The sequence below is a fragment of the Dermacentor silvarum genome, chromosome 5, assembly GCF_013339745.2.
Source record: "Dermacentor silvarum isolate Dsil-2018 chromosome 5, BIME_Dsil_1.4, whole genome shotgun sequence".
Taxonomy (NCBI): Eukaryota; Metazoa; Arthropoda; class Arachnida; order Ixodida; family Ixodidae; genus Dermacentor; species Dermacentor silvarum.
In genome coordinates, this window is record NC_051158.1 from 24,138,418 (window position 1) to 24,149,483 (window position 11,066).

The window sequence follows — 11,066 nt, forward strand, 5'->3', positions numbered from 1 at the left end:
CTCGAACGGGAAAAGAAAAGGCTCCCAGAAGTTTGTGGTGCAGCAGGAAGATGAAGACAACATCGAATGAATGAAACCATAGCTATAGGCTGATCTCAGAAGCAGCAATTGAAGTGGGAGGTAAGGCACCAAGGCAACCAGTAGGTAAACTCTCGCAAGTAACAAAGGATATAATAAAGAAATGACAAAACATCAAAGTGTCAAACTCGACAGACCAGATAGAATTCGCTGAACTGTCAAAACTGATCAACAGGAAGAAAGTAAGGGATATTCGAAATTATAACGTGGCAAAAGTTGAGGAAGCTGTAAAATATGGACGCAACATGAAATCAGTGAGAGGAAAACTTGGCGTATAGGACAAGGCAAAATGTATGCACTGAAAGATAAGGGTAATATCATCAGCAATTTCGATGGCATAGTAAAAGCAGCGGAAGAATTTTATACTCACCTGTACAGTTCCTAGAGCAGCCAAGCTACTTTCATTCGAAGTAGTGGTGAACAGGATACAGAGGCCCCTTCTATAACTAGCGATGAATTTAGAAGGGCCTTGCAAGGACATGGCCAGGGAAAAAGCTGCTGGAGAAGATGGAATAACAGTCGATTTCATCAAATATGGAGGAGATATCATGCTTTAAGAGCTTGCGGCCCTTTATACGCAATGCCTCACGACTTCTAGTGTACCAGAGAGCTGGAAGAACGCCGACATTATACTAATCCATAAGAAGGGAGACGTTAAAGAATTGAAGAATTAGCAGACCCATTAGCTTGCTTTCAGTATTGTATAAAATATTCACCAAGATAATTTGCAATAGAATCAGGGTATGGAATATAACATAGTTCAAATGTCCGCCGCGGCTTCTCACAGTGGCACGGATTCGAGTGGTCCAATTTTCAAAGACTCTGCCGCAGAGATGCGGCTGAATTTGAGCGATGGCATCGGTTATGTTCACTTTAAGGGCATCGGTCGATTGCAGCTTATTGGCATACACCTGCGACTTCAGCAAACCCCACGAGAAAAAAAGTCTAGCGGGGTCCAATCGCACGATCTTGGTGGCCAATTCAGGTCACCTCTGCGAGAGATAACCATACCCTCAAATCGTTCATGCAGAATGTCCATCTTGGCATCCGCTGTTTGGCACGTAGCACTGTCCTGTTTGAACCACATGTCGTCTACGTCCATATCGTTCAATTTAGGCCAGAAGAAATCGGTTATCATCGTTCTGTAGCGATCGCCGTTGACGGTGATGGCCTCACCAACGTCAAAAAGCACGGACCAATGACGTCGCCTGCCCAAAATCCGCACCAAACAGTAACTTTTTGTCGTCGTCCCATGTACGGCAATTGTGCTTGTTAACATAGCCATTCACCCAAAAATGCGCCTCGTCGGTAAAAAGGATTTTTCGGCCAAAATTGGGGTCCTCTTCCAAGCGCTCCGAAGCCCAGTCAGCGAACAAACGGCGTTGTCTATGGTCACTAACTTTGAGCTCCTGGGCCAGTTGTTCTTTTACGGGTGTAGGCCCAAGTGCCTACGCAAAATTCGCCAAGTTGAAGTCTGCGAAATGCCGAGTTCTTGTGCTCGGCGAGGAACCCGAGGACTGCCTCGGGTTCTCCTGCACACTGTTACGGACCGCGGCGATGTTCTCGGCCGATCTGGCATTCCTTTGATGTACGGGCGTTGGATGATTGTTTACCGAACCGGTCGTCTCGAATTTGGCCACCACACATTGGAGAGTCGACATTGAAGGGCCACCGTATCTGCCGTAAAATGGGTGCAACGCGCGCAACGTTTGCATTAACAAACAGTCATTTTGATAATAAAGTTTTATCATTAGGACATTAGGACCTGCTGCTCAATCGTGTAACTTGCCCTGGTGATTTGGCATCACTTACTGAATAATAAACAGATTAGACAGAACCCGCCAAAACATGGCCGCCACAGGTTGCCAACATCGAGCCGCCCCAATTGAAAAACCCGCTAGAAGTGACAGTGGCAGTATAGTGACACTAAATGGCGTTGACGGTAGCGGTTGTGACACTAAGTGACAGTGACCGCTCCAGTTGTGACGCCAAATGGAAGTGATGGTAAATATATTAACATTAATGACAGTGACACTATACTGACAATGAGTAGCAGTAGTGACACTTAAATACAAGTGAGGGTGGCAGTGTTGACACTAAACAGAAGTGAGAGTAGTGCTACTAAACGGAAATGACGGTGACGCTCGCGACACTGCATAGTACTGACGGTGAAAGTAGTTACGGAAATCGCTCAGCTCAAGGTATTTATCGAGGCACCCTCCCTGGCACAGTAATCGCCGCAGTAATAATAATAGGCCTTCGTAACCATTCTCGCAGGAACCCAGGACTTGTAGCAAAGGTCCAAGAACTGCCGCCGTCAAAATCATCGACCACGACACGGCGTGCCGCATGATCGAGGACGAGGCCCAGCATCTGGCCACCTTGGACGGACTCATGCGAGCCGCTGGTGTGGTGAGAAGCACAGTCAAGTGTTACCCGCACCCGGAAGGCTAAAGGCAGTTTCGGGGTATAGACGACGACGCCTGGTTTCTCATAAGGCGCTACCTCAAAATCACTGACGTTGTGTAGCCCCCATCAAGACTGTCGCAGTATAAACCTGCAGGCATACGTAGAGACAACACCGTCCGTATGAGTTTGGTCCCAAAGGGGAGCCAAAGAGCATGATTAAATCAGTGCGCACTGGTGAACAATTCTCCGTTCAAGGTTTGACTTACATTTTATCATTTCGGTGTATAAAAGGGTGCATCCTCTCTGCCGCGTCTGGCGCTTCGGTGCTCGAAAAGGTGAGAACTTTATCTTGCATGCGACGACTCGTACATTAGCGTGCATTGCTTTCAACCATCTTGAATGTTAACTCGGAAGTGATTGCGCAATAAAGTCGAATACGTGCGGAATTGTATGGGAGTGGTTTAAATGTATACTTACCCGTCGTGGTGGCTTAGCGGCTGTTGGTGTTGTGCTGCTAAGCACGGGGTCGCGGGATCGAATCCCGGCCGCGACGGCCGCGTTTCGATGGGGGCGAAATGCGAAAAACGCCCGTGTCCCGTACATTTGGAGCACGTTAAAGATCCCCTGGTGGTCTAAATTAATCTGGAGCCCACCACTACGGCGTGCCTCATAATCAAATCGTGGTTTTGACACGTAAAGCCCCAGAATTCAATTCAAATTAGAAGTATACTCGCCGTCATCTTTCGGGAAAATTGACGCCAGTTTGATCTACAGACCATTGTGTCATCACAGACAACGAAAGGCACCCTTCGAATGCGTATCGAATAGGGCGAGTGAAAATCTCGGGTGCAGCATTAACATGTTAACTTGCCAAGCAATCTTACACAATTTCTTGTGTTTACGAAAAATAAAGAAACAAACATGATTTTTACAAGCATGGAGACTGTTGCGTTCTCGACATCGTCTAAGGAGGATATTAAAGGACAAATTGGCGGTGCATCCATCCTACAGAGACGATTAGCGACTTAAATGCGATTGACAATGTATCTTGTGATTGGTGCGCAATTACGCTTTTTGTGATGACTATTATGAAAAGCGACACATGGCCAGTGGCACATGTACTTTGTGACCCAAGTTGACGTCAGAGGGTCATTGAAGGTCGGCACAAACTCGGCGGCATATACAGAGCTGTCGTTAATAGCAGTGTATCACCTCGACCGAAGTAGCACATACCGGCCATGACGGGTATATCGACCACGATTTGGGCCTTGTGCACAAAATGATCCGTAGATGTAAGTGAGCAGAGCTTATCGCAAGGCATCTGCATCTTCTGTGTGCTTCTTTTATACTTGCTGTAGATCCCACTATCATATCACAGTGTACATTCGCTATCAGTTGCGATATCTTCCGCTCACATAGGATCGTGCCATGCTCTCAAGTAAACCAACGGGTATGTCTCTCATTCAAGAATGTTTACGATTCGATATGCCGATACGCAGTACGGCAAATAGCGCGAGACGGGGCGACAAAGCCGATAAACAATTCAGTACAATAAGTAAAACAGCTGGTCCTGCAGCACAGTTCACAGCAAATCCGAAAGCGAAACAAAATCTTTCTGTCGTTCATATCTAGTGCTTCACTAGTAGGATTACAAATCAGTCTCTTGAAGATGCCGTAGCCCTAGTCAACGAAAACGAAATGGCGTGTAACAACGATAAAGAAATGGTCTGTGGTTGCGCGGTTCCACTGGGTTTCTTTGTAAAGAGCTTGTGACGTCAGTCCTGAACCACTTCCGGAATGTGGCTTCCTGAAACAGAACCAATTTAGTAGTCAAAAAGAGTGAGAGAGAGGGTCAGCACTATAATTAGGCACTGAAATACCGGCATGGTAGGTTCAAAGTTTCGACCGTCATAAACGAGCGAAATCCTTTGCTTTTTTTTAATGTTTCAAAAAAAAATGTCCCATACAGATAAATCAAGCTGTGGAGTAAAACAAATATCTGAAATATGAGATTAACCATGCTGTAAGATGAGAGAAGTCGCGGAGGATGCGACAACAAGGTCGGTGGCGACGCCAGCGTAAACGGTTCCCGAAACGTTTCTTGTCGTAAGCCTAAAGTCAGTGACAGCCACGGAACAAATGAGTATATGTAGAGCACTGCACGGGCTCGGGCTTACCCGAAAGCGCGGGCCGGGCCGGGTAGAGCAGTTTTTTTCACGGGCTCGGCCGGGCTCGGGCACGGCGTGTGCTTTTTGACCGGGCCCGGGTCGGCTTTTTTGACGCAGACCCGGGCAGGGCTCGGGCTTTCTGGTGGTGTGCATGTAACGTGCAGGAAGTTATTCTGGGGCTTCTAAACTCTGAAAAACATGTATTTTTCGGTCTCGGGCCGGGTTCGGGCCAGTTTCGAGCCGGGCTCGGGCCTAAGGTAAAGGGGTAGAGGGCCGGGCCGGGCGGGTAACGTAGATTATTTCCGGGCCCGGGCCGGGCCCGGGTCTCGCCATAAATGTAATAAAATCGGCCCGTGCAGTGCTCTATATCAGGGTCCTTCGCAACCCTGGTCATGTCTACGCTGTTGAACGCGGACGTTGAACGCTAACGTCAGTCTATTCGGAGAGCCAACTTTTGTGATGTCCAAAGATTTGACGTGCTTAAAACAGCTGGTTTCTCCGTACGGACCTGTCTGTGTCACTGGTTATGAGGATTGAACCTGAACGCGTTGCCGATTTTTGGGAGGAACTACGGCATCGGCGCTCAGCAAAAGCTGCTATTTTAGCCTGGAACAACAAGCTTTTATTTTACAATTTGGCTAGTATTTTGCATTAGCAGAGTGGATTCATTACGCTGTGAACGGACTCCAACTGGTTCATCTTCCTTCAGAGTTGAAGGGCACGTGCACTGCATGCGTTTCGGGGGGTTGGGCTTGTACTGTGTTCTTAGGTTGTCACCGGCTTTATGCATAGACGGTTATCTCTCAAGCTATGCTTCCTCACAAGAATTTTGCGTCAGCGCGCGCTATCATAACAAGAACCAGTGATTAAACGTTACCATTCTCTCAAGCCGCAGCGTTCTCTCAACACCGTGCGGCCATCGCTATGTCCTGACTCCTTGGCCATAACTTCATGCGGTGACGCAGGTGTTCATACTTCCGGTTGATTTGAACCGAGTCTGTTCCCGGGTCTCTTACCCAAGCAAGTTATAAGGCCAAAACCTTAGATCTCTGTTTCAAGGTTGCGTTTTGTGATGTACAGAGAAACGGAGCGCGCCGGGTCAGTGGTGTGACGGGAGGGCGTTGGTCAGAAGCGAACCCATGCCAGAAGGCCAGAAGTGAACCAAAGCATGTCCAGCTGTCTATAAATGATTAATGATTACCGAAGTTAATTATTGATTAATTAGCAATCGGATTAAGCTGGATTAAGGTCGATGAAGGCGGATTAAGATGATTTACAGTAGGCTTTACAAGGCTTTCGCCTTCGCGTCTCTAATTAGGCGATAGCTAAGGACACCGGGGACTTTTTTTCTTGATAAGCCTGGGCTTCACGGGGCGAACTTTCACGACCAACTAAGCGCAACAGATGGAGACGTGGAGGAACAACGCGCGAGGCTCTTTGCCTTCCGCTGTCATCATGCGAAGAATAGGGCAATCGCGCCGTTGCTGACAGCGTATAAGCAACACACTGCAAAGTATCTGTTTGCGGTGTTATTTCGGTTTCATAAAATACTGATTGCACTCAAATACCTAATGTGCGCGTTTACGATTGTCTCGATGTTATGCTCGATGTTATGCTCGATGTTATGCTCGATGTTATGCTCGATGTTATGCTCGATATTATGCTCGATGTTATGCTCGATGTTATGCTCGATGTTATACTCGATGTTATGCTCGTAAGGTTTCTGTGACGGAAATAACAAGCGCTGCCACAGCTTAGGCTAGAGCTTCCGCTAAGTTGCAGCTGTGGTTAAGATGGTCTATCTATAAAGTTTCCTCTACGCTAGAATGAAAAACAAAAAATTGGAACACGAAAGTACATTGAAGTCGAACTCACACTTTCTGCATGGGAGGCATGCAGAGTCAGTACCACTACACAAGTCTAACTGCACAAGGCGGACGTTTTCTGACGGACGTTTACACACGTTGTAAGGCACATTGAATTGCCCTCGCAACCCTTCTTTCCCCCCCCCCCCCTTTTTTTTTTTTACGGATCCCGGCTTAGCACATTTTTTGCGCTACCGTTCCGGGTAAATCAGACCCAAATCTAGGCTTTCTGACAAATGCGGAACCTGCGGTTGCCGCTAAAACCGTCTTTCTTTTCAAAACTGCGGGTAATCCCTACGCTGACTAACTATAGGTTGGTGTTGAAATCGATGTGTAGCGCTAACGTCTTATACAGCGTGAAGTCGCAGACGTTTGCTCCCTGCACACGCATGCAGTGCAAGACGAGCGTAATACAGCGCTGGTTCCATTCACGCTCCTGCCAACAAAGAATACATCGGGGCACCTATTTTCATGCGACAACTCGGTGTCCAGTCGGCTACCGTCGCCACAGCGGCAGCAGACGATCCTGGCATTCTCGGGCGAAAGTGGGCCAATTGGTTTGAAGAAACGTCTACATTTATCGCATTTGTGTATTCACTTTCAAGAGTATGCAAATAACTATGCATACGTACGCTATTAAAATTAAGCTGGAGGGAGCGGTATGTTTTAAGCATTACCGATGACGTTACGTGCGTGGCCAATCGGATCGCTCGCCCATTCTACGCTGAGTGGGCAGAGGCGGCTCAACACGTGGGGTGCGGCGCCGCTGCGATCGCTAGCGATGAAGATTGTTATAACTCAGAAATAAATTGCAGGCTTTAGGCAGAGCACTCAATTAAGTTTGTTTTTTGATGATCAGAAGGAACCACCCTGCCCTATTGACTGCATTTGTACACAATTATAAATCGGTTCAAGGTCCCTGTAAAGTTTTCGCATCGCCGTAATGTGACGTCATGTATTTTTTTTTTTTTTTTGAGCGCGTAGTCGTGGTTCATTATTATGAGCAAAAGAACAAGCCATATATACTTCTTTAAAAGATAAAATTCTCCGATAAACTATTCTAGGCTTTCGCTCCGCAAAAATAGCACTAAGACGCAAAGCTATACCCCAAATTGCCCATGCATGTAACACGGACTCCAGGACAAAAGTCAAAACGCACTGCTAGATATTAAACTCATTTCGCGCTATATTCTTGTTTTCTCTTTCTTTTTATTGGTTTATGCAAATATCAGAGAACATTCTTTTAATCGTACAATAGTAGCATGGTATTTTTGGTTTTGGTAGTGCATTTTTGTTGGGCAGCGTGCCCTAGTTCGGTACATGGCAAGTTATTTTCTTGTGCAAACTCTTGTCAGACTCTTCTAGAGTTTCGTATGTGCCTCCGAGAAGACTAGTCATGCAAAACTTACACTTGTACAAAAAAATGGCAATAATCGCTTAAAGCCTTAAAGTTTATTGACGTTCACGTGGTGCTCAATGGACACGCTCAATGGTATAAAAAATTAATGCCGTTGAGGTGTCGCGAATTCTCTGAAGTCGTTCGACCTCCGAATGCGTACTCTCACGCCTAATACTACCAGTTGTGGCAGCACAAAGATAAACCGTTTCTGAAGTAAATTTAAATAATTCTGCATAAAATAAGCGTTTCAATTTTTTTTTTAGTATTACTTCGTGAACTTTTGCTCGCTAAGTATTTGCAGTTTTGAGGATTGTCAAACCGACTTATTGCAGATATCATTATCGCCGACGTATAATGTGATTAGCAACAAATTCAGATATAATGGCGTTAGGAAACTTCTGCTTCTAGACTCTTAATAAACCCGCCGTAGTTACGCAGCGGTTATATATGGCGTTGTGATGCTGAGCACTCGAGGTCGCAGACTCGATTCCCGACCTCGCTTGTCGCATTCCGATGGTGGCAAAATGCAAAAACGTTTCTGCACCTTGAATTAGGCACACGTTAAAGAACTCCAGGTAGTCGAAATAAGTTAGGGGCCGTCTACTACAACACTCCTCGAAGTCTCAGTGTTTTCGGCGTTATAAACCTCATGAATCGGACTGTTTATGGCATTAACTTCGCTCGTCTGCCACGAGCGTCATACTGCATCTCACACGTCGTTTTCCGTACTGACGAAAGTAGGAGGCGTACACGGGTAATATCCTTGCTCAGCGGAGTACAGTTCAGGGCGTAATTGTCTCATTAGTGGCGGGATTAGCGAGCTTTATTTTTACTTGATGCAAGATAGGTTACAGGGACACGTGACATGTTAAGACCTCTGCGCATGCGCGTCGTATACCGCGAGTTACTGTGGCGGTGAGCAGACGACGCGGCGCGGCTGAACCCATCTCGAGGGGCATTCGGCCTTCCTATTGGCTAAAGGGTCCTGCGGGTCCCACAATGCTGCGAGCGACTTGTGAGATGGAGTATAGTCGCAGTTTCATGCGAGGAGCTTTCTTTTCTCCCCTCTTTGAAAGTCTAATCATCGTCCCTAATTGCCAAAGAATGTAATCGTCGTAAGACAGTCGCAAAACTCACCAGGTTTGGCCACAGTGTCTGCCGAAGAGCGAGCTTCATGTGATCCGGTCGCAGTCCGCCTTGCTGGCGGCGTTGGTGTAGTTCTGCGAGATGTAGTCTCGCAGTCGCGTCAGGGCGTCCACGCGGCTGTAGGGCCCGTCGATGCCGAGGAGGGCGCACAAGTAGCGAGGCGCGTCGAATTCGACGTCGTACGCGGCGACGCCGTATCTCAGGTTCATGTAGTGCTGCTTGAGGTCGCAGAACTGCGCGAGGATTACGTGGAGTGCAGTTCGTGAGATCGGATGAACTTCCCTCTGATCGCTTTCTATATAGGCGTCACATGAAACGCGAACAGCGGAGCGCGTAACGCGCCGTCCAGCCATCACCATTGATAGGCGCGCACATCCGGTTTGACTGCTTAACGCGATGATGCTACCCTTATACTGCGATATTTTCGTTTCTGTTCTGGTTCTCTTTTATTGCGATAGCAATTATATGGACACTTCAACCGGATTTCTGCCGTCGGCGTCGCCGTCGTCGTCGCCGTCGCCGTGAGGTTCCGTATAGATGCCAAGGGCGATAAAAGCGTCGCCGCGCGCCGTATGCGCGAGCGAAAGAGCGCGGGGGAGGCACACTATCACGGAGGGCAAACTCCCCCGCGCGCTATCACGGAGAGCGAACGCACGGTGGAAAGCAAACGCGACCGTCGCCCGAAAGGCTGTCGTGGTATGGGAGGGAGGGAGGCGGGGCGGCGCTGTGCTCCGGCACTAAAGGCGTATCTTGCCACTCAATCTCCCACGCGAAAGCAAGAAACGGAAAGAGGGGGGGAGGGGGGGGGGCAGCTTCTCCTCTGCCAACGACTTCTCCTTTGCCTGGCGGTGCCGGTCGCCCGCACCGTCTCTTATCTCCACACGGCTCTGACCTTAGTATGCCCTATGCATTAGCCGCTCAGTTTCCGTTGAAGCGATAGACCGCGCGAACCTGCGTTTGCTGCCAGCGTTTTGACAGTCGTTGGCTGCGGTCATTCAGTGTGATCTATTCATGTTTGCTTGTGCGCGCTGACACCACGATTGTTAATTCAGTTAGTAAGCCAATGTGTATAAGTTTATACAGCCGATAAAACTACTATCCCTACTCCGAGTAGCTCTCTAGTAATTTGCTATCGCAATCGATACTTCGCCTTTCGGGCGAAACTGCGACATTTTTTATTATTGCGATACCAATTATATGGACACTTTTAGCGGATTTCTTCCGTCGTTGTCGCCGTCGCCGTGAGGTTCCGTATAGATTTCAAGGGCGATAAAATCGTCGCCGCGCGCCGTATGCGCGAGCGAAAGCGCGCGGGGGACGCGCGCTATCACGGAGGGCGACCCCCCCCCCCCCCCCCGCGCTATCACTGAGAGCGAATGCTCGGCGGTAAGCAAACGTGACCATCGCGCGAAAGACCGTGGGGGTATGGGATAGAGCACTGCACGGGCTCGGGCTTACCCGAAAGCCCGGGCCCGGCCCGGCCCGTGGGCCGGGCCGGGCCGGGTAGAGGAGTTTTTTCACGGGCTCGGGCCGGGCTCGGGCACGGCGTGTGCTTTTTGACCCGGGCCCGTGCCGGGCTCGGGTTTTCTTACGCGGGCCCGGGCCGGGCTCGGGCTTTCTCCGAGTTGTTCTCGGGCTTCTCAACCCTGAAAAACATGTATTTTTCGGTCTCGGGCCGGGTTCGGGCCGGTTTCGAGTCGGGCTCGGGCCGGGCTCGGGCTTAAGGTAAAGGGGTGGCGGGCCAGGCCGGGCGGGTAACGTAGATTATTTCCGGGCCCGGGCCGGGCTCGGGTCTCGCCATAAAAGTTTTGATCGGGCTCGGGCGGGCCGCCCAATGCAAAAACGGGCCCGGGCCGGGCCCGGGCCGCGAAAATCGGCCCGTGCAGTGCTCTAGTATGGGATGGATGGAGGGAGGGAGGCGGAGCAGCGCTGTGCTCCGGCACCAAAGGCGTATCGTGCCACTCAATCTCCCACGCGAAAGCAACAAAGCGGGAAGAGGGG